The 22570-nt window shown below is 35.4% G+C and overlaps 2 protein-coding genes across 2 annotated transcripts in view; both read right to left on the reverse strand.

Annotated features, from left to right (window-relative positions):
- Positions 1-22570, reverse strand: part of LOC128881079 (neurocalcin homolog) — a 160618-nt gene that overhangs the window by 82679 nt on the left and 55369 nt on the right. The gene's annotated exons all lie outside the window — the stretch shown is intronic.
- Positions 1-22570, reverse strand: part of LOC128881080 (neuronal calcium sensor 2) — a 144062-nt gene that overhangs the window by 66287 nt on the left and 55205 nt on the right. The window lies entirely within an intron of this gene.

A 22570-nucleotide genomic window follows, 5' to 3' on the forward strand; every position in this document is an offset into this window, starting at 1 on the left:
GTTAATTTCCAATTGACGTTTCGAAGATTTCACAGGAAACCTAATTCAGGAGAAAAGTTTATAATTTGGAGATACCGAGGCCTCGGAAGGTTTTAGATACCTATTTGATGCCACAGAAATAATGATTACAAACGTTGGTTAATTTGCAATCGACGTTTCGAAGATTTCGCATCAACCAATTCTTGTTCTCATAGAATTGTACTGGAGTATAGCAGCAGACCTAATTCAGGAGAAAAGTTTACAATTTGGAGATACTAAGGTCTCAGAAGTTATTAGATATCTGTTCGATGCCACATGGATAATGACGAGTAGGCTTGTTGACCCGAGTAAAGAAAAAGACACCATTGACAGTAGTCCGCTAAGAGAGATACTGGTTTGTCTGGAAAGTCCATCCCGATTGTCGGTAGGTGGTACAGGTCTGAATATATCGGAATGATTGAGGACAAATAACACGTGTACATCCCTTAAAAGGTGGAAAAATGATGGAACAAAATACTACTTACGTAATTTAATAAATATATATCAAAATTCAAATGTGCCTTTGAATTTTTTTTTTTAAATTGCCACGAACTTTCTGGAGAACCCAATATTATGTTCGTTCAATTCCGCCTACTGAGGATATTGAAAGCATTTTTGAAGATACTAACACCGAATATGTCCGAAGGCAGATAGCCTGGTACCATTTGACTTTCTAAGGAATTGAAAAGTCAAGTGCTCAATAGCTTTGACGTAAGCCATGCAATCTCGTGAACAGACAGTAGACAATGACCAGTGTCTTGCAAATCCATAGTTATTGAGACATTGAATAAGATGCATAATAGTTTGCAGTTTCATGCGCTGTAGAACAGGAGCATGTTGAAGAATGAAATGGCGGGACTGTCGTATGCAAAATTCTACTTCTGCGAATCTTATCTGTAAAAGTATTTTATAACATCCATCGTTTCATCCTTCATCGTATCCACTACTAACGGCGCCCATTTCCTTGCTTTTTCCAGTTCTCCTTCTACCCTTCACTAGCGTTTCCACTGATACAAGCATCGTTTTTTGCGGGAAATCCTGAGTAGAATGAAAAGTGTTTAGGAACATTGTTTAATTTGCATTTGACGTGCGAAGAGTTAACCTTTGAGTGCTGAATACCCTCGATCGGAATTCTTCTTTAACCAATCAGCTATGATTGACGAGTATTGACTTGTCATGGAGAAAAGGCAGTATCTTGCAGTAAAGGCAGTAAAATTTAGTTACCATTTGTTATTTAAGAGTATGTTTCACATATTAATTTGAGTAGCAGAAGTATAAGTAACATGAATTTTTGGGACGACCTAATCTACCTAGTCTTTGCGATCCAATATTAGTCTGTGTTTTTGTGTGTCGTAACTTGATTCTCATGACACACATAAGTGCGCACAACCTGTCTTTCACAACCTGTCTGAAAAGGGGACGCAACAGCCGACTGGTTAACTAATTATTTAATCGCAACGACAGAATACGAAACACATATTAACTTGAAAATTAATGAATCTAAATATTCAAACTTGGTAGATACAACAAAAAAAGATGTTTAAAACACTGATAATTGTACCTCAAACAAGAGATCGGAAAGATTGTCAAACGCATATATGCGCCCATAGAACGCAAAGGGTCGCTCCCCTCATTTCTTGTTCCTGATTACGAGAGTGATTTTCTTCTAGTGGCGATCGTTTGAGGTGTCGGACGTAGTTCTAGTATCCCAGATCAGTCCTCGAAGAAGTCATGGCCAAGCAAGTGGTCCACCTCTTCGTGGTTCCCGTCGTGAGTACCCCTGCTAAGGGCAACAAAGAGCCACCGTTGCAAAGAAGAGTATAAATCACCTGATGATGTCGTGGATAGCACCAAGAGAAAGAAGTCCGCCAAAGTCCTTAAGATGTTCAATACCGGAGTCGAAATGGTATCTTTCACAACCTGTCTCAATGAATCGAAGTTAGATGAGTCGGATAACGTAGAGAGGGCTACATATATCGATCGTTTGGCTCGCCAAACGGGATGGATTAAAATCAGTCCGGTGGTTCTTAGACCTTGGGTGTAATAGGCGTTTAGTTCCATCCACGCATTTACTTGCCTTCTTGTTCTGGTTAAGTTGTATTAGAGAATCCAGTAGTTCTGTTTGCCCGCCGAAGAGATTTATTACTTATCCTAATAACTTTTTGCGCGAAAATTGCATTTAATAAAGTTCTAGCAATGTTTATTATCTGGAAATGTGAAGTTAATCCGCACCGGAATTCAAATGGATATTTCTTAATGGTGAGAACTCTAGGACTCTTCGGCAGGCAAACAGAACTCTTTTAATAATTTTTTTTTTTTTATAAATGTTGGGCCAATTTCACAGACCCGGAACAATGTAACTTCTAATCCACCTTGTAGCAGTTCCAAGGAAATTCTATCGTGAGGGGAGGTAGAATTCATTGTAACGTGCGCCTTCCCTAGACGTATGTACAAGAACTAGGGCGAGCTAAGTCCTCGAACGTTGATTGCAAATGAAACAACGTCTCTAATCCTTCTCTGCTGTATCAATGGGATAGTTACCGACGCGTACGCGCACCCACTGAAACGTCTATGCGTTGCTGGAGTCACTGGCGAAGGGTGGAAGGAAAACTGGAGAAAGCACGAAAACTGTTAACGTAACGGATGGGGATCATTGGTGGTGGTCACGATGGTGATAGAGCGCTGGCGAAGGAAGTAGTTTCATTGTAGAGAACAAATGGAGACAGGGACATTCTATTTCTACAACTTGGATCTACGGAAAAAGAATTTTGTTTAGTAAACGTTGTACCATGTAGTAGTTTCTTGTAGTGTTCGTAAGACGTGGCTTTTCTCATTCCTTTAGGAACAAGATCCCATTCTTTAGCAGTACGAAACTCCAAACTGTTACGTATTCTAAACAATGTCGTCCAACTCTCGCCAACTATGGGGCTGCAAGTCGCTGCCCATTGTTTAGTGCCCGTCCAGAGAATACATAGCGTCTGTCACACCCATTCAGTCCTTGACTCCTGAACCTTTAGCAACCTAAGTTCGGCTAGGATATATCCCCCAGACATTTTCAAAGTACTTTCGTAGACCTAAATTGCCATCAGTTATCTCAACATGGAGTATGTTTTAATTCTAAGCTTAGGAACTATGATTCGACTTGAAATAATTCGCCTTCTCGACTTTATCCAAGATCAGCCATTTAACTATCGAGGCGAACACAACTATCAACCTTTTGCACTCGGAGCCATTTCGTTACAGAATGTGCAAACAGAAATTATGACGTATTACGTAATGTAACTTATAAAGCATGTAATTTATTGTAATGATACTTGAACTAATTTGAATCTTTAGACATTGAGGAACATATTTATGTCAAAAGTCATAGATATGAATTGATAGTTTCTATATTTTAAGTTCCAATCTTAGGCTTCATTGTTTATCTTCACAAATTGCACCATGTCATATAAAGTGTGTTCCCACATTTCACTTTCTTATACAAATGCTTCTTGTACTTTTTGTAAGCTGCAGACTACATTCTTTTTCCATGTAACACAAAATCATATTTGTTATATATGCTAGAATTTCGTTAAGCTTAGTAATAATGACACGAGAGAAAATATCCTGACGACCGGCAGTGACTAAAGATTGGTGAATTTTCAAGTAGCCATCTTTTGTGACTCGGATAACGACGAGAGGGCTAATTATTCCGACTCGAAACCCCTTTGTGCTGGCGCATTAGGGGACACAGTACACTTATAGGTCGTGATCTTCAAATCAAGGAGATTATCGACGAAAGCCTCGGTACTCCTGCGTGCTATATGCGGAACTCAAGCTTATTGTTCTCGTAGGTATTAACGTCAACGAAATTTGAGAACATTTTGGAGACACATGGCCGGACATTGTTTTACTATCCAAAGGTTTATGGCTGGGTCAAGGGCTAAATAGGTTTGGCGCGAGCCACGCATTCTCATGGACAAGCGTTGAACAATCGCGACTTGCAGTCGCGCAGTTAGTGAGTGTTAGGTGACATTGTTTAGGAAACGCAGTAGTATGAAGTTTCCTGCTGCTCAAGAATGGGGTCTTGTTCTCACAGGATCTGGCCATGGAGGAGACAGCCTTACGATAAGAGGACCTTAAGTTACCTTACGATAGGGAACTATGAGAAACTGCATGATAATCCTAGTCAGTATATAGCTAAAACTGATTATACAGTAGTGTACTTCTTGCAGTAGTAAAGAAAACTAAAGGCAAAAGAAGTTACGTTAAATTATGAGAATCGATTGTACAGTGTGTCGCGTATGGTGGTACAAGGGAGTAGGGGGTGATTCTACATAAAATAATTGCATGGAAAATGTAGAATAAATATTTTTCATACGACGTTTTATTTTCGAAAAAAATAAGTTTGAAAATTTGTCGAGTACGCATGCATTTGGACCAGCTTCATCTCGACGGATTTCATTGTACAACACCTCTATTCTTGTTCGTAAACGTTGCCAATAGTTCGATTAACAGATTTCCAGAATTCGTCTAATTTATGAACAGTTGGAAGTGATGTCCACCTTGTTGCAAACATAACTGTGCTCTCTTTATTACATTGCATCGAACGTTCTCTAATGTGTCGTTGTGCAATTTTAATTTTTCAAACGCTATAATAATATTTTGTCCTAATTGTTCAACCTTCGTCATGTCACTACTATACACAATCGACTTAACTTGACCCCACAAATAAAAATCTAAAGGTGATCGGTACGAGGGTTGTGGCGGCCAAGGTATTTTCCAATTGCGGCCGAACTAGCAGTGATAATTTCATTTAACGTTTTCGGTGCTCTGCGCGAGGTATACTCGTCAAATTATTTTGTTCTTGTCGTGCTCAAGACAAATTAAATCGTATGAGCTTTTTAAATAGGAATGTCCAACCATTTGGTCAGCGTACGACGACAAAATAGTCAAGCAACGCTTTTCTTCCGGCTTGATTTACAAATTTTGAGATTCCAAATCGAAAACGTATTTTTATCAAAATAAAACGTAGCCTATGGTACTCAGGGATAGTGTAGCTTTCTATTACTAGAAAAATTTTTGAAATCGGTTCGGTAGTTCCGGAGATTATCATCTACATACAAACAAAGTTTACCTCTTTATAATATCAGTATACCATAAATTAGTATAGATTGAGAATTGGCAAGAAAAGTGACAAAGCATTGAAACTTGCCATCCGAGATGTTCTCCACGAACGCAATGCCTTTGTCGTCTATTATACTTTAACCTAGCTTACTTCTAAAGAGGATTACCTATCCATTTTATTTATAGTTTCTTAACTCTCTCTAACTGAGAACAAATAATTTGACGTAGGAATAAGTTTTAGCGTGCACGAAAAACGGTCCGCGCGACAGGTAACGCGTTAATCAGCTATTCAGAGGCTACGAAGCTCTTCCTCCTTCGAATCGAAAAGTTCACTGCTGTCCGAGTTCTCTCGTTTGGGCCACAATGGCCTCTTTTGTCGCATTTTGCCCCCGAACTTCCGCGACGGGAAATACGTGCCTTGAGCAATGTCAGCAGCATCGGGACCAATAATTGTACCCATCGCGTTCATTATCCGCAGTAGGGCGCCGAAACCTTCGTTAAAAATGGAAGCGGCGGTGTATGCGACGATTCCGACGGCTTCTGTCCCACTGAATAAAATCGTAGGGGGCTTTCTAACAAGCGCGTTTATAACGCTCGTTATTATTTTGATCCACTTAAGCCACGCTCGCGAAGATCGTCGTTACTTAATGTTTCATATACGGAATGAGTAGCTTCTGTGACACGGATATCTAAAGCTTGTGCATGCCGGCACTCAGCAAGCGCGCCACTTGCTTTAGCTATTCTCTACTTACGTCAGTTACACGCTTCTGGAGAACGAGTCTCGTGCCTTGGCTGTTTATCAGTCGAACGTTTATGAGAATAAATTGTTTCAGGTTTTAGAATGGTCGAACAATGACCAAATATTATTTTGGTACAATTATTCGCGTATTTAAAATGTTCCCGTGGGTATCGTTATTAACTGTGCACGAAATAAAAATTCTGATAGCGGTTTAGAATAGTATAATGTGCGTGAAGTCTCATACAATAGTTTCACATGGTCGTTCTATTCAAATCAGTTATACATGTACAGCCAAATCTGTTTTTGTGCGGTAGATACGGACCGCATAAAAAAGATATCTAGAAACTTCATAAATAGCTATAACAAATAATTTTTCATACCATGTTACAGACATTTTTTTTATAAAAATTCTCACTTAGGAATATTTATTTTAAGCTAGCAATTATGTCTAAAAATAAAATAAAAATCATAAAAAAAACTATATCTAAATAGAAAAAATAAGTAATATAATCCTCTATGGGCTCGTGCAACTTTCAGATCACATGCAAATATATCGACATTTTACCAAATAATTTTAATTTTTTTCACGTACACGTCTTAATTACATAATGTCTCTGATAACCAATGACAATATTGACGACGGTTAGTAGCACTACCAACTTGAAATAACAAAGGAAATGGCTCGCAAGTTGTCTGCAGAAAAAGAATTGGCCCATAGAGGGTTAAATTTAATTTCACTTAAAGATTAATCCCATCTTAATGGTCAAAAGATGTGTATGCACGCACTTGGAAGGTCGTTAAATATGTAACTAATGTCAACCCATACACTCTTCGCAATGCAATAGACGACGCGTTCAAACAATACGCGACCGTCGCTTCGCTCTCCTTCCTTTATTGATAATCGATTGCAGTTGTATACTCGCGTTCGTTCAATTCAAATGTACAGTATCACATTATTTTCATATATCGCATAACAAAAAAATTGGACAAAACAAACCGCACGAAACATCAATCGCACACAAATAAGTTTGACTGTACATATAATTATTTTATATTACGTGCTTATAGAGGACAACGAAGATCATTTTATACCTAAGCTTTCTCTTCAAATTCTTACTCTCTTCATATTCTCATTTTTTATAATATTATAATTTCACTCCCAGGCCTGTAATCTTTCCATTATAATATCCAATTAGCGAAGCGAAATCCTGCGGCGATGAAAACGCTTTTTCCTGCTAGGCGCTGTACCGCGGACCACGGCGTTTCATACTTACTGTGCAAGCTTAGGATTAAAGAGGAATAATATCTGTTTAAATGCAGATATCGACGCGGAACGAACTACCCGTTATATTTAGATTAAAATCTATTGATTTATGAAAAACAAACTTCTTTCGATTTTTTAAAATTTCCAACACAGTGTATCTCCTTAACATTAGTTTTCTTACAATATGTTGATAAAATTTTGTTAGTACCGAATTTAAAGTAACTACAATGTGATATAAATGAATAGAGTTCTTGTAATATTTCAATTTGCAAAAGAACTACTGACCTTACCTCTCCGAAAGATATAATATAATCAAAATATTATTCAACCATCAACGTATTAACTTTTCGCGATAACAGACCTCAATATTATTTTAAACTGGGTCCAAGGTGGAGAAGTTCAAAAGCAAGCCGTGCTTAATTTTGCATTCGTATGCGCGCATTTCATTTCGCGCAGCTAATTCTGACTACGCATTAAAAGTCGTGGATGATTTGTGCAACATATATCTTCCAGAGTGATAAATCATAGTAAAAGTATCTAGTAATAGATTTGCAGCAACGTTGCTTTAACGAAGATAAATATCCTGTCGTAAACTCCTGTCACAATCCCTCAACTCGTAACAAGTAACAAAATTCCAAGGTAACGTGAATTAAATATAGTAAGAAGAAAATACTGGAGCGCAGATACTCGGGAGTATTCGATAAAATGTTAGCCTTCGGTTATCGCGTCGAACACAATCAGTCAAAAATTTTCAAAAATTATTTGTTACGTTAAAAATATGTATAAAAAGTAAAAGACCGAATATTTTAGTTAGAAATCGTGCCAATTTTTTATTTTCTGAAATTTTAACTAATTTAGATCATTAATCTCTTGGATCCTTTTGTTTCGAAGCAACGGTTTACGTGACTATTTATCGAATTTTATTTTTGTCTGAATTTTTTAATAATGCAAAAATAAAGCGCTACAGTTGATTTAAAATCTTTTACATCCCCTTAACCTGCCGCCATTTTGTCAGTGTCGAAGTTTGTCAATTCTTGTATAGTCCGGTCGAAAGCTACACTCGTCAAAAATAATATTCTGTATTTTTCAAATTTCGGTTTCTACTTGTGGCGCCACCGTGTACACAGATTACAAGGACATTTTCGGTACAAGTCCGAAATATCAATCAAATAAAATACTTGAAAAAAATTCAATATTAATCCTCACGATTGCCTTAATTAGCACACAAAATTTCAGTTTAGTACACCGCGTAGTTTTCTCAAAAAAAAAAAAAAAAAAAAAAAAAAAAAAAAAAAAAAAAAAAAAAATCAAATATCGTGGAAATCCTCTTGATACGAGAAAATGCTCCGAGAAGTCATGTCATTATGGAAAATCCGGATTTTCAGGTAGCGAACGTATGCGAAAATATTGCAGACGTTGCGACAAACCGGTCACCTTTGAATTGACAAAGCGTTTATTCGGCCGCTCATGAATTTAAAAAGATAAAATAGTGATAATATCGATTAACGACTCGGTACAGAAAACCGTAGGTAACGTCAATACGGGTTTACGTCGAATAATCGGGTCACAGATACTGAAATCGACTAGGACAGGGCCGCGGCTATTGTTTCCCTCGTTTGTATTCTCTGGAAAAACACAGGAGAAAGCTGTGCGTTTTTGTCTATGGATGTGTACGTAAACCGTGGTTTCGAAAGCATCCACGAGAAATGTAGGTACGTACTCGTTCGTTTTGCAAGGTAAGTATTGAAAAAAGGGAACGATAATAATCGTGCTCGTTGCGTTAACCCAGCTGTGCACGCGACTTTTTTCTACGTATTCGTGAAAGAATAGAAACTCTTCCGACAAGTGCGAATTTATCATTGTTATAACTGCTCTCCAACGTTTTCAAGCTACTCAAATACAAGGCTTGCGAGGCATACAAATACGACACAATTTTTCAGTGTTCATTAGAAGCTCGTTAGGGTAAATTACTAATTACATTCAAGAGAAAATAAAAAATTAGATTAAATGGAGAATTATAAATTACAGTGACTCATGAAGTTATTAACGCATGGGTAGTAACAAAGATATGCAAGATAAAAGTGTGATAACAAATTTTGTTTACTTCTTATAGGAAAAATATAATATATCTAGATAGTAATACGCGAAAAAAATAATAGCACACAAGAGAAGTCGCCTAAGAAGGGTTCGGATTCCATTTAGTGCCTTTTAGACAGGATTGACTGTGTTAACACTAAAACTACCAGGTTCAGCGTAAACCTATTATAGTACATAGAACTATATCATTACATTATAATTAAAGGGAGGAAAGACAAACTAATTTATCAATATAATTAATTCTATATTGCAATAACACTCCTCAAATATTCCGATTAAAGAACTGTTAATAATTAAATGACTTTAAAAAGAAGTTTAAAGACTTGGACCAAATTGACCAACTTCGTAATTTTACTGTCGGTAACAACTAGTTTTTAAACAAGATATTATGTCAAATCTTGAATGTATTTAATTTCGCAGAATTTTAAATACAATTTTCAAGAAAATGTAGTATTTAAACTATCTATTCTTTGTACTATAATTAATACTACCCTGTAACTTTTTTCCCCGTTTAAACAAAAGGAAAAGAATGGAAAAGCTTAATTTCCTTTATCTCGTTTTTAATACACATAAAGTGAAATCGACACATTTCGAGCGTGAATAAATATTGTATATAAGCTGAGTACTTGTTTAGACAGTGAAAGTTGGTGACACCTATTGTATGGTAATCCATTTGTAATTCATGATTCATACAGTACGCGGGCATTTTGACGTACATCAGCATGTACGATCTTCTCAACGCTCCCAATCAGTTACTTATTGCCACGAACTTTGTCCTTCTTCTATTTAACTAGTGTGGACGAAAAATAAAGTATAATAGGACAGCGAGAAGAAAACCTTTTTCGATAAACGACGTTCAACGTATATGTCAAGATAAAGCTGCAGGCGTGATTTATTATTCGGCTGCGAAAGCTTTTTCGGATACCTGTGTGTGATACGATTTCTTTTCATAATTTCTTTCCGCGTTTCAAAACAATTAAAATTTACTATACTCCGTGGCGACCGAGTGAAAATACAATGCATTTATATTATCAGTCTAATTGAATGAAATTGATTAAAAGCAGCAATATCGAATGACGAGTCAATTTCATTCGTGTTTCAAGGTGTTGCCAACACGCTGATTGCGAAATTAATTCTGAAAATTAAATTTTAAATACAATGGGTGCTTTGTACAAAACAATTGTTTAATGACTTTTCATACGTTTGTCACGACTTTGGTCAAGTTATTCGTCACAACTAATGAAGAAATCGAAAATGTAGGTCAACTTGAAGAGAAAATTAATTATAAATAATTCATACATAGGCTTTCTACAAGTATGAAACAATTTTGACATCTTTAAGAAATAAGAATTTTTGTAGCCACTTTTCGAATCCAAAAAGAATCTCAGTTATTGCAATTTCGATTCTAGCGTTCATTGCATGGTGACGACGAATAGAAGGGGTGATTGCTATGCAACAAGTAAGGTTTGGAATAATAGTGAGGATATGTTGTGTAGGGCTACCACTCGTTGGATTGGCTACCATAGTTATAGGAAGAATCTCGGTTATTTCAGGTATTTTCAGATCAATTCCAGCAACAATCAAGGTCCTACCATGATTCATTTCCAAAAACTTATCAAGTGAAAAAGAATCACAAATAGGTACAAAAGGCCGGAACATTTTTGATCAAATTTAAACTTTTAGCACGATACCGTTATTCTTATTGATTTTATTATTATTAGGTTGTCCAGAAAGTTCGTGCCAATTTCTAAGAAACATTCAAAAACATGTTTGAATTTTAATATATGTTTATTGAATTACATAGGTGCCATTTTGTTCTCCAACCTTTCCACCTTTTAAGGGATGTATGCATGTTATTTGTTTTCAATCACTTCGATATATTCAGACCTGCACCATCTACCAAAAATCGACATGGACTTTCCGGACAACTCAATATTTTGTTATTCAAAGGTAACCAATGATGAAGTTATCTGTACGAGTTCTTTTCATTGTGTATAATTACCAAACAGAGATGACAATTTGAAACAATAGAAGATTTTCATTGAATCGAAGTTTAATGTCTTCAAGCTCTAACGGTACCATTTGCTGGTATTCAATAAACATAAACAATTACACCTCTAATGGCGCAGCCACTCGACTCGACTTGGCTTATATTGTCAAGGGAACGCGCTTCTCACGTCTCAGACGGAGACGAGATACATTCACGTTATCTTGTGTTACCCCTCGGGATAGATCCTTTCACGTCCCACTAGAATGCCGTATTCGTACAAATTACCTGCAATAATCCTTGTAAATCTGCTTTCTATAAATTTCAGATGGAGACATTAACATGGCACCACCCTTATCTTCATTTCTTTCTTGTTTTTACAATGGTCCAAAACTCCGCGGAATTGAACATTACTTAAACAACTTTCAACAGTTTTTATCTGGATAATTAATAAAAAGAAATACAAAAGAAAAGTTAATTATAAAATTACTTCTTACAAGGGAAGTCCGGCAATTGGTACACGCAGAAATTAAAAATTTATTTTTAATAATCTTTCCCGTATTTGCTACATAAAAATTGTGTTCGCAATTTTATGGACGTTTTCAAACTGTACAACTTTCATCTAACTAATTTTCTTCTACCTGTTAACAAATTCGAGTTACTGTGCAATATAGATACGCATTCTGCACTGTGTGAAATGGCTCGAAATTTCGGCCAGAGTTTGCGATTAAATTTAAAAAAAGCATAACTCTCGATTGAGTAAGACGATTTCAATAATCAAAACGTCAAACTGCGTACATTTAGATGAAGAATTTTTAAAAAATATACAGCTATCGAAAGAGTCTATTTTTATAGTTTCTTTTGACGGCAAAATATACAAAAGGCTCCTAATCTTAACAAATTCGTAGCTTCCTCAATAATGAACATTTTGAATTGAAACTTTTTCTCGTTGGTGATCTCATGGAACCGTACGGAAAGCGTAGAAAAAGTTTTCCTCTAAAGTGAAAACTCAATTTTTTAAAAATGTAAGAAAGATTTTCTGAAGAATTCGCAAGGGATACCCCTCCCCTCCCTTCGACTTTGGTAAAAATCAAATTATCTATAAAAATGATTTTTCGCTTCGTCGGTTAAAATGAAACATATTTCGTTAAATAGCATACAGAAAGAACTTTTATTATTTATAAGAAAACAAATCTTAAAGAAAAAGAAGAAAAATGGTTTGGATAGATGTGAATCGCTGAAAAAATATTTTAAACAAAAGTTGTACATTTCTACGAAATATGAAATTGTTATCAAATATATTCTATCGAGAGACGAATACTTTTATTTCTGCAATAATTTAAATTTTTTGGCGTGTATCAACCTCCGAACTTCCCTTGTTAGCTGAAATCCAAGACCGTCGGACCGATATAATGAAGATTACTATCGCAATCGTGCTCAGAGGGCACGGAAGAAGCAATTTGTAAAGTTAAGTCATAGATTTCATTTCGACGATGCAAGTGTTCGTAAGTACGTGTTTTGAAACGCAAAAGCGTGTTATTATCGAAGCATAAACTCAGAGAACTGCCGCAATATCCGCATCAGGTCTTGCGCCGTTACGGACACTTTCACGTCTTCCAAACAGAGAAAAAGCCGAATCGTGCTCGCAATATTAACGAGAAGACCTTTCGTCTCTGTCACGCACAAGTGTCGTGTATTTCGTCGACCGGAAGAAGAACGAGACCCGCGATGGTTACTGGAAAAGCCACACGAGTCAAATCGGACACGGGTTACGGGGAACTTAGGAACACAGAGTAAATCTAATGCCAAGTATTCTTTGAACGGATTCCAACTGCGAGGATTAAAAACAAGTCGTATGACCAAGATGCGAATTGATTCTTTTGCAAAAAGCATTTTCGTATTTTAGTTTCATGAAAATAATATCAAGGCTAAGAACAGGGAATCATAGCGGCTCTTAGACAGGATTCACTGTATTAACCCTTTCTTTACCAGAGGGACTTCGATTTCCCGTCAATTTTCTCATGGTACTATATTAATTAAATATTGTGACTTTCAAGTCTACTTCTATGAAGTTCATTTTTAATTGTTGGATGGCAGCACAAGGTTTCTTTTCTTGACGCCTCGATTTTAACAACTTTTGAGAAATTCAGTAAATAAGGGTTGAGCATGGATCTACCAAGTTGGAGACAAGAAGCAAATTTATTTTTTTTTTTTAAATATATTTCGATATTTTAGTTTGATGAAAATCGTATCAACACTGAATACAGAAAATCTTCGAGCCTCTTAGACAGGATTCACTATGTCAATACCGGAACGATTAAGATGGTCAATTTAACCCATGTATTTCAAACTTCATTTAAAGATGACTCAGTTATTAATGTTGTTTTTTCAACATTCAATCGCTACAATAGGAAACTGATAATAAATTGATTTGACCCTCCACATTTAATTTCAAAGATCTAGAAATTTATACAATAAAAATATATAGATCGTTAACAGCTCTAATGTTAAATGTGATCTGAAAAGTATAGAATTATAGATGAATTGCATCAGACTTGTACGGATTTAGAAGATTTCAGTGAAAGAGGGCAATAAAAAATCACGAAAACATTCGAGGTGTCGAGTATCCTATTTCTGGGAATAATAAAAATCAAATAAGAATTGCAGTTTTATCGCGCAACATTGGAAAAGAATAAAGGAAATGCGTCAAGTGATTAATAAAGCTAATAAATTTCTTTTTGTTCTGTGGGGGATGGAGCACCTTAACTCTCCCCTTGTATCCGCCTCTGGAGATTTCGCATCAAGCATATTATTTTATAAAGCTTTTAACTCCGTTGGCTAACTCTCAGTCTTCCTCGATAAATACAAGTTCTAAAAGAACAATTACTTGACATTAGTTTCATGAAACTAAACTTAACTAAAACTAAAACTAAAATTACTTGAAACTAGTTTCATGAAATTTAGTTTCATGAACGAATGTTTGAATAAGTATTGTTTTATAACCCGTATTCAAACAGGAAGACTGACCTGGAAAGAGAGAAAAATTATAGAAAATTAAACAGGATTGTATGGTTAATTAATCGTTAACAGAAGTTACTATTTGTTCCCGCGTTAAACCCAACACTGCCTTATTAATTATGAACAATTATGATAAATACCTGCGACGAGAAATTTCTTTTTAATTTCTCTGGGTTCGCCATAGTTAGGTTTCGTGACTTACCTGAAACAAAAAAGGAAAAAATCGATCCAGTGGCAAGGAAGAATAACTTTGACTTTGGTTGGATCGAGAATTTTCTGATGTGGAAAGATGTTAAACAAATTTAAATTATTTCTCATAAGAGGATTATTAGAGAAATTTGTCAAATTTTGTTCGTAACTATGAAATGTAAACATTCTTTACTCCCCTGTCGAAATTACCATAAGCATATTATGAACAAAATTTATTCTCATTACAACATCCATACGTCTTTTACAATTTATTCAGACGTTCGGTAAATCGTTCTATCGTTTTGTATAACAAAGAGAAACAACAAGTATCATCTCGTGACTCGTGACAGATTTACTTAAGAGAGAAATTCCCATTCGAATGAACAATTCATGAAAACTTTCAACGAGCACGTGGTGCACGTGAGCAAGCGGAAGTAGTCGATAGAAAAAGCGTGCAATACCAGCTGCTATACTGATGTCTATCCATTTTCACAGCTTCAAGGCCAATTAACATTACAGTTACGTAGGCAGTTCCACATTCGCCCTCGCAGTCGATTCGATTTTTCATGTCGTTGATAAAAATGCATGTCGAGCGTTGGGGTGCTATGCAATCTCGTTGTATTCCGTTTATCGTCACACAACGCGGGTTCGGCTCGCGTGCTGTGCGAAATCGGTATGCGGCCAAAATAAATGTTACTCGCGGAAGCCTTGACGTGGTCGTCGTAAGAAGAAATTAAGATGGTCGAGCTGGATAACATCCGCAACGACCCCCGCCATTTTAGACACAAGTTACGAACACTTAGACGTCTAACGCGGACACCACCAAACGTCTATTGTCGCGTGTATACTTTCACGGATCTGTTCAGCTACTCGTAATATTGGGTCATCCTGGAAGTTTCCGAGGGTCTTTTAACGTCTCACTTTCGTACCGCATAGTTTTTCACTTTCTATGAATAGGGAGACTTGTTTACTAAAAATATTCATCGTCAACTAAATTACGCAAATTCACGTCATCCTTTCGCGTGTATTCTATTCGTTACAGTTTTCGATTTCATGTACTTAGTATATAAATATGGATGATACAGTATTGTCTCGAAATAAGCAACTCGGTCGGGACCGGCGATGTGCTTATTTAGAGGGAGGTGTGCTATTGGATTTCACTTTGTTCTCGAGTGAGACGAGTGAGAACCCGTAGAAAAAACAGGGGGTTCCGTGTAGCGGCAAACTACGTACAACTAACAGTACTGTTTCGTATAATACACACGTCAGAGAAAGAGAAAACATTACGCATGTTCTGTGCTCTTTCCACTAATCTGTTGGGCTTCTCGCTTTCACGAACTTTGAACAAAAAAGTGGGGATAGCGAGTTGCTTATTTCGAGACAATACTGTACTATTTTTAGTGTAAATTTAGAGTCTCATCAACAACTGACGGTTATTAGCGACTTAAGTTATGGTAAAATCTTGTTTAGTTAATCGATGTGTATCAGGAAAGTAATATTTTTCTTGGTATTTCTCGATGTGGTTATTAATTTTGTAGGCAATTGTTGAATTTTGTCCAAATATTACCCTCTGAGTTAAAATTTGTCGCAATACTCGAATTCAAATATTAATGTTTATTTGTAAATTTACTGTTTTAAAGTATTGACTTATATGCGAGTCTATATACGCCCTCGAGCAGTATAAATAGTAGTATGAACAGTATGGAGTAGAACATTTAACAATGTCCAAAGAGTAACGCGACATGTTACCTAGAAGTATTAATATATTAATATATATTTCTAGATTCGCCATAATAAAGTGTCGACTGCCACGCAAGTTTTTCATTTCTAAGGATGTCCTCGAGATAGTATGAAAAGTAGAATGCTTAACAACGCCCAAAGAATAACGAGATTTGTTACCTAAGATATTTATCACCAACTCAATTATGCAAATTCATATTATTCTTTCGCGTGTGTTTTATTCCATTATAGTTTCTGTTTCCCCGTGTTACATATAATAATAGTTCGACTTGAATCAAATTCAAAATTTGTTAGAAATACAAATAGTAATATATATTTTTATGTTTGCTGTATTAACAAGATGACTGTCACACATGTTATCCATAACTTTGAATTTCTTCGACATAATGCGGGAAAATAGAAATATCCAATAGTTCATAGTTAACATTCTTTCGTTTCACAATTGAATATTATATAAATTAGTATTTTGTAATTTAATTATTCACACTTTATTCGAATCATTAATATTTGTATGCACGGGTAATTTTATTTACCGCATAAATGATAATCAAGATATTCGAAATTACCAGGGAATATCGTATATTCTTCCAATAATAGTAATAATAATAATAATAATAATTGTAATTTCATATTCATATGATAATCAAGATATTCGAAATTATTAGGGAATATTGTATATTCTTCAAAGAATAATAATGATTATAATTTCATATTCGTTCAGATCAACTTACCTTTACATGATCTCATTTTTGTATTCAATTCATAGGTTCAGTTTCTACTTCTACTTTTCTCAGGTAAGGGTAGCGAGAAGTGCCCTTATAACTTTTAACAAAATTCTGATTGACACCGCACCTTAACTAAGAAACGCGACAATTACGCCAACGTGTCCTAATTGACACACGCGTCGAACTGTGCCGCATGAATTCTTAATTCTGACTGTCTTCTTACTGGCCGCAATTAAAAGTTTCCGAGAGACCAACGATTTATCTTCCATTACTCTGAGCGCGCTTCACTCTAGAACAGGTTGACAAAGGTTTCGCGTACCACGTTTCTGCGCGATCCAATTTATGCCCAAGTTGTAACATCGATGTCACTTATGTCCAAGTTATAACATCCAGCTACTGACGTTGAATGATTTACTACAGCATGATTAAAAAAACGAAACTTTGAAAAACGTACAGTAATTTAAAGAAAGGACTCCATTTTTCCATCGTAATTTTGTAGTATTTTCTAGAGGTATAGGAGAAACGTTTAGAGTTGCTAAGTTAATTTTAGATCAGATGATAAAAGAACGTTTAGATGATATAATAGATTTAATTTATATTTATCCTGAAAACCTCTAAATAACTTATGAAAATCCTTTACAATTATTTATAATAGAATTTGGTACAAAATATTTGCAAGAAGATTCTAACGACAAACATCAAATAGAGTACACAGTCGAGAAAATTAAAAATATACATGAAAGCAACCCTCAGGGGCTGTTGCTATGCTTTAACCATAGTTACAGTACGGGTTTAGCGACCCCGAGGTACCCGAACTTTCAGGAAGGCCCAGCGGGACCGATATACTCTTGACATGCCTAATCAGGGCAACAGAAATGAATGAAACTATATGTATACTTTTATAAATATAATTCATAAAAATTATGTTTCTTCTACTTTCTCGACATCTCGTCACACTTACAATTTATTTATATACATATACATATATACCTGACAGCTATAGAATGTAAAGCTGATAAGAAAGCTGCAGTAGGTGTAAAAGATGGAGATAGACTCGCGAGGTCTGAATATTTCTTTTTCCAATAAATTGAACTGTATTGCTCGAAACCAGTATCAGATAGCACAAAATTAAATACCCGACAGAATTAAACTAACGCGATAAAATTTAACGGCTCAAACATCTCGTCGCTAACGACCTAGTAACTGCTAAAGACCATAAACACGCACAAAAAAAGAATACATCCGTACGAAAAATTGCGCAAGATTCAAACGCAGTCTAGAAAATTCATAGGCTATAAACAGCTTAATTGATTCCGCCGATGTTTACACGCCCACTATGTCGGATCCTACAATTTATATAAAGACGTAAATACACCAGCTATTCAAAGGATAAAATCATCAGAAATAGATTACACCGGTTGGCCAAGACATTAACAAACGGCTTAACGACCCTGTCCAGCGAATCAATACAAGACAACCTCCTTTGTTTTCCGAAAGTGATCTTAAACAATCTTTGTAGCTTGTACCGCTTTAAATTATTCAATGGAATTTAAATGGTTTCTATCAACGTTTGAAGCAGCTGCCACTATTGATTCACGAAATCTAGCCTGAGGTTGGGGGTGAAATACAATTGAAATGAGAAATGGAAATCTCTTGATCCATCTCGTCGGCTGGCAATTAAACATCGGTTTTATGGAAAATATTACCTTCCGTGTTCTCTTAATACCATTGGCCGTGGATTTTTTTTTCACTGGGCGCAAAAAAATATTGCGTGCCTCGAGCTTTATGGATTTCGGTAAATGTAGTTGAATTCAAGTTCAGTTTGATAATTAGAATTATGTTTAGTTCTTACATGGCATCTTTACGAGCATTTTATCAAAGAAATATTAAAGAATGTTTTAATAAAATGGTTAACCCATTCACTGCCAACTGTGAGATGTCTCAAATTGATTACAATTACTCAAGAAATAAGTTTATAGCCTTTTGAGTCACAAATTATTGCTAAAGAGGATCGTAAATTTTCTTTTTAAAACAACAAATTTAATATCACTTTTTATTATTAAAATAATAACCTAGATTACACATCCATATTAAATCTTTGCGCCCAAAGCAAAACGCTTTAAATTTGCCTGTCAGTGAATGGTTTAAAAAGACGTCATACAATCATCGTTTTTATCAAGTAACCATTAGATTTGTTGAAATTATATTTACCGATTTATTTCCGGTGTAAATGTTCATCTAAATATGAAGTAATAAATTTGTAACTATGAATGAAAGTTTCTAGTAAAGAATTGACATAGTTTCTTTACACGTGACGGTTTGTAATAACAAGTTTAGATATTTTTTAGCTGTGACGGATCTTCATCAATCTGCTATGTTGTATCAGTAGCAAACTATTTTGTAATATTTTTTAACAGACCTCATTAACTACTGCGAAAGACGCATTATAAACCAAATAATGCATACACGTAAATACTAAATAAAGGAGTCGGTTTTGATTCGACGTCCTAAGAATTCTGTAAAATTTAATATTTTGTAAATAATATTCAAGATAATTTTCCAGAAGGCATTCAACTTAACAATTTAACATAGAAAGCTAGAGGAAAGTTTATAATTTCCAAGTTAGTAAATTTCGACGCTCAAGGAAAAAGTAAAGCAACACAATAATTGTCACTTTACTAAAAGTGATGGATAATAATTCTGGAAGAGCTGTCTGTTGGGGCTTTAATGGGAACTTTAGCAGCATAGGCAGTAACCCCATCTCGTTGAAACCAAGTAACGGCAGCAAACCATGCCGTTTCGGTGCTCCAAGATGTCTGAATGATGTCAACATAACAAGCTGATGTCTCAACGCCTTGAACTCCTGGCTATGACAGTTCTGGCCGCAGCAATAGTCTCTAACATACAAACGTCCCTCTGCTATCTAGAGGTTTCATCTTCAATGTCAAACCAGCTCCTTCGAAGTTCCTCATCCGTGTTTCTTTTTTTTTCACGAGAAAACTGAATTTCATGGCGTCTAAATTTGAAATCACGCCGAAATCCACGCCTGGCAACGTCACTGTTATTTTTGTAGAATACTGCAACAGTAGAACTGCACGTTCTCCTCCTTTTTACTGCTCCATAGCTATCGAGTGGCGATAAAATCGACAGCGGTTTTATCTGTTTCAATTTCAATGGAAATATATTCATTATTACTCTTTTTCCAGTATTCTATTTTTTTTATTTTTTTTTTATTTACAAATATAATTCATAAAAATGATGTTTCTTCGACACCTCGTCGCACTTGTAACACATATTCATTATTTATTAAAATCATGATAAAACGACGATTATCCAAAAGATATTAAGACAACTCAGCGATCATAAATCAGCTCGAAATGAAAGATGAAGACAGAAGAAAGGCTTCGTGATACTACTAAGTAATAAAGAATAAAAAAAAAAAATGAATTTACTGAAGAATTAGTGAAAATGAAAAGTATGAGAACTGAATATGAAAATACGAAAAAAATTAAAGTATGTCAATTTTTCTTTACAAACAATTCTTCACACGTTTAAAAATAATGTGTATAAAAGTGTAAAACATGTACGAAGATTCATCGAAATCCATTCAACTACTCGACACGTTATTCGCTGCTGCCAGTCACCGGCCCATTTTTTTGGTAGCGATAGGGATTTCGCGCAACGCGAAAGGCTGTTATCGGTGGCCTTATTACTATAAATTCCGGCCAAACGAGATGCGATCGATCTACGTTGCCTCCCGCAACGTAATAAGTTTGCATTGACTAACCTGCGTGACACATGGTAAATACAGTTGTACATTACAAAAGCATACATTTCTTCCACGCAGAGTAGATCGACTGCTAGTTAAACGTATCAGTTGCTTGGACTTTGCAAGTTTCCTAAAATTATTTCGTTCGAACCGAGATTATCAAAGTGGAGCACTGTATCTGGTTTAACTTCTTCACGCATACTATAGGCACACCGCATACATTATGACCCGAGATAAAATTAATGCTTTTTTATTTTACGGACTTTAGGCACGGCGGAAAGTGCACGAATATGGCCAGAGTTGAGCAGAATTTTTATTCAAGTAATAGATGACCATATAATAAAATTATTCTTTATATAGCTATTTATTCATAATTATTGAACAGTTAGTTAGACAAGCTTTTATTCGTTCCACGTGAAACATAATTTAACTGTATAATTTATATTTTAATTGTGATTTAGTAATTAACAGACAGAAATTGTTCATATTTTATTCGTATTTTAATTTCTTTTCCAGGTGAGAATTTTGTGCTCTATCTCTGAAACCGTCAATGCACTTAATATTTACGTACATTTTTATCATCCGTAATTATTAATTTTAATCGGCAGGTTGGAAAATTCATAGTGTGTTTCACCTCATGAAACCAAAGATATGAAACACATGTCTCATAAATCTGAAACTAATTTCCAACTTTGGAAAACTAGTTCAATATGCCTCCTTAAGAAGTACGAACTTTTCAAGTGCTCTTAGAACCTACTTTTAGAGAAGGAATACACGATATTTATCATCGTGCTGCAATATTCCATTCTAGAATGAATATTACAAACCCACAGACATTATTACAAATTCCAACAGTTTCGTACAAACTGACCAGCCAAAGTACAAATGCGTTCCACGATAGATACACGTAACAGTTCTGGGTCACTCTCGATGCAGCTTACGGTACCCAGTCAAAAGAATCCAGGGTTCTTTGGTGTATCGTCGGAAACGCGCACGAAAAAATCTATCGATCCCGTGATTTTTCTTGGGGGAGACGCAGTGCGCAATTTCCGTCGCGAAAAATTTCCATCTGTTGGTCAAAACACGCGAACATGTTAATAAATTTATGCATTCCATCGAAACACGCTTTCTTTCGCCTACGAATGTGCTGACGTTATTCGTAACGGTTATAAATACTTTGTGTGTGCGCAGCGGAACGTTTAAGGAGGAATTCCTGTTTTACAGGACGAAAAAATTGTTTTCTTTTTGTATAGTTCGAAAGCGTAAGCACTTGAGAATATTCCCGTGAAATATTATAACAAAAGTGACAAAAATTGTTTCTGTTGAAATTCTGAGACAGAAACTAACTTTAAATATATTCGTTTCAAAATTTTCATTTTGAAACCATGGATGCTGATTTTTCAAGAAATGTAGAACTAAAAATTAACGCGAAACACGTTTATTAATCTCCTCAGGGACTTTTCTTCGTGCTTTTCCTGCATCTTTAACTGTACATCGAAAATAGCATTATCAGTCCAGCCAAACAATACAATTTTTACTCCTCTTGTTGAGAGATTCTGTAGTGAATAAGTCGTTATCAAATTTTTGTTCTTTTTATTATTGACAGTAATTGTAATTATAAAAAACCAAACGTCCACATATGTGGCCCAGGCCGCGAAGAGGTTAAGAATGTTTATCATATTTGTTTCTCCTAATTTCGTTCAATTTTCTTGGGATTCTTATTAGAGCAATGTAATCAATTTTTGTCGTCGAAATTCATTAATATGATAATCAACTCGAGGAAGTTTGCGATTCACCTAATAAGATACAATAAATAAAACAGACGTAGATTTTCAAAATTTTAACCCTGAAAGTGAGTCCCCTGCGGAAAAATATATTTAATTAGTGGCACTGGAAAGATTGCAAACAAGATGAATTG

Source organism: Hylaeus volcanicus, chromosome 8, assembly GCF_026283585.1.
Source record: "Hylaeus volcanicus isolate JK05 chromosome 8, UHH_iyHylVolc1.0_haploid, whole genome shotgun sequence".
Lineage (NCBI taxonomy): Eukaryota > Metazoa > Arthropoda > Insecta > Hymenoptera > Colletidae > Hylaeus > Hylaeus volcanicus.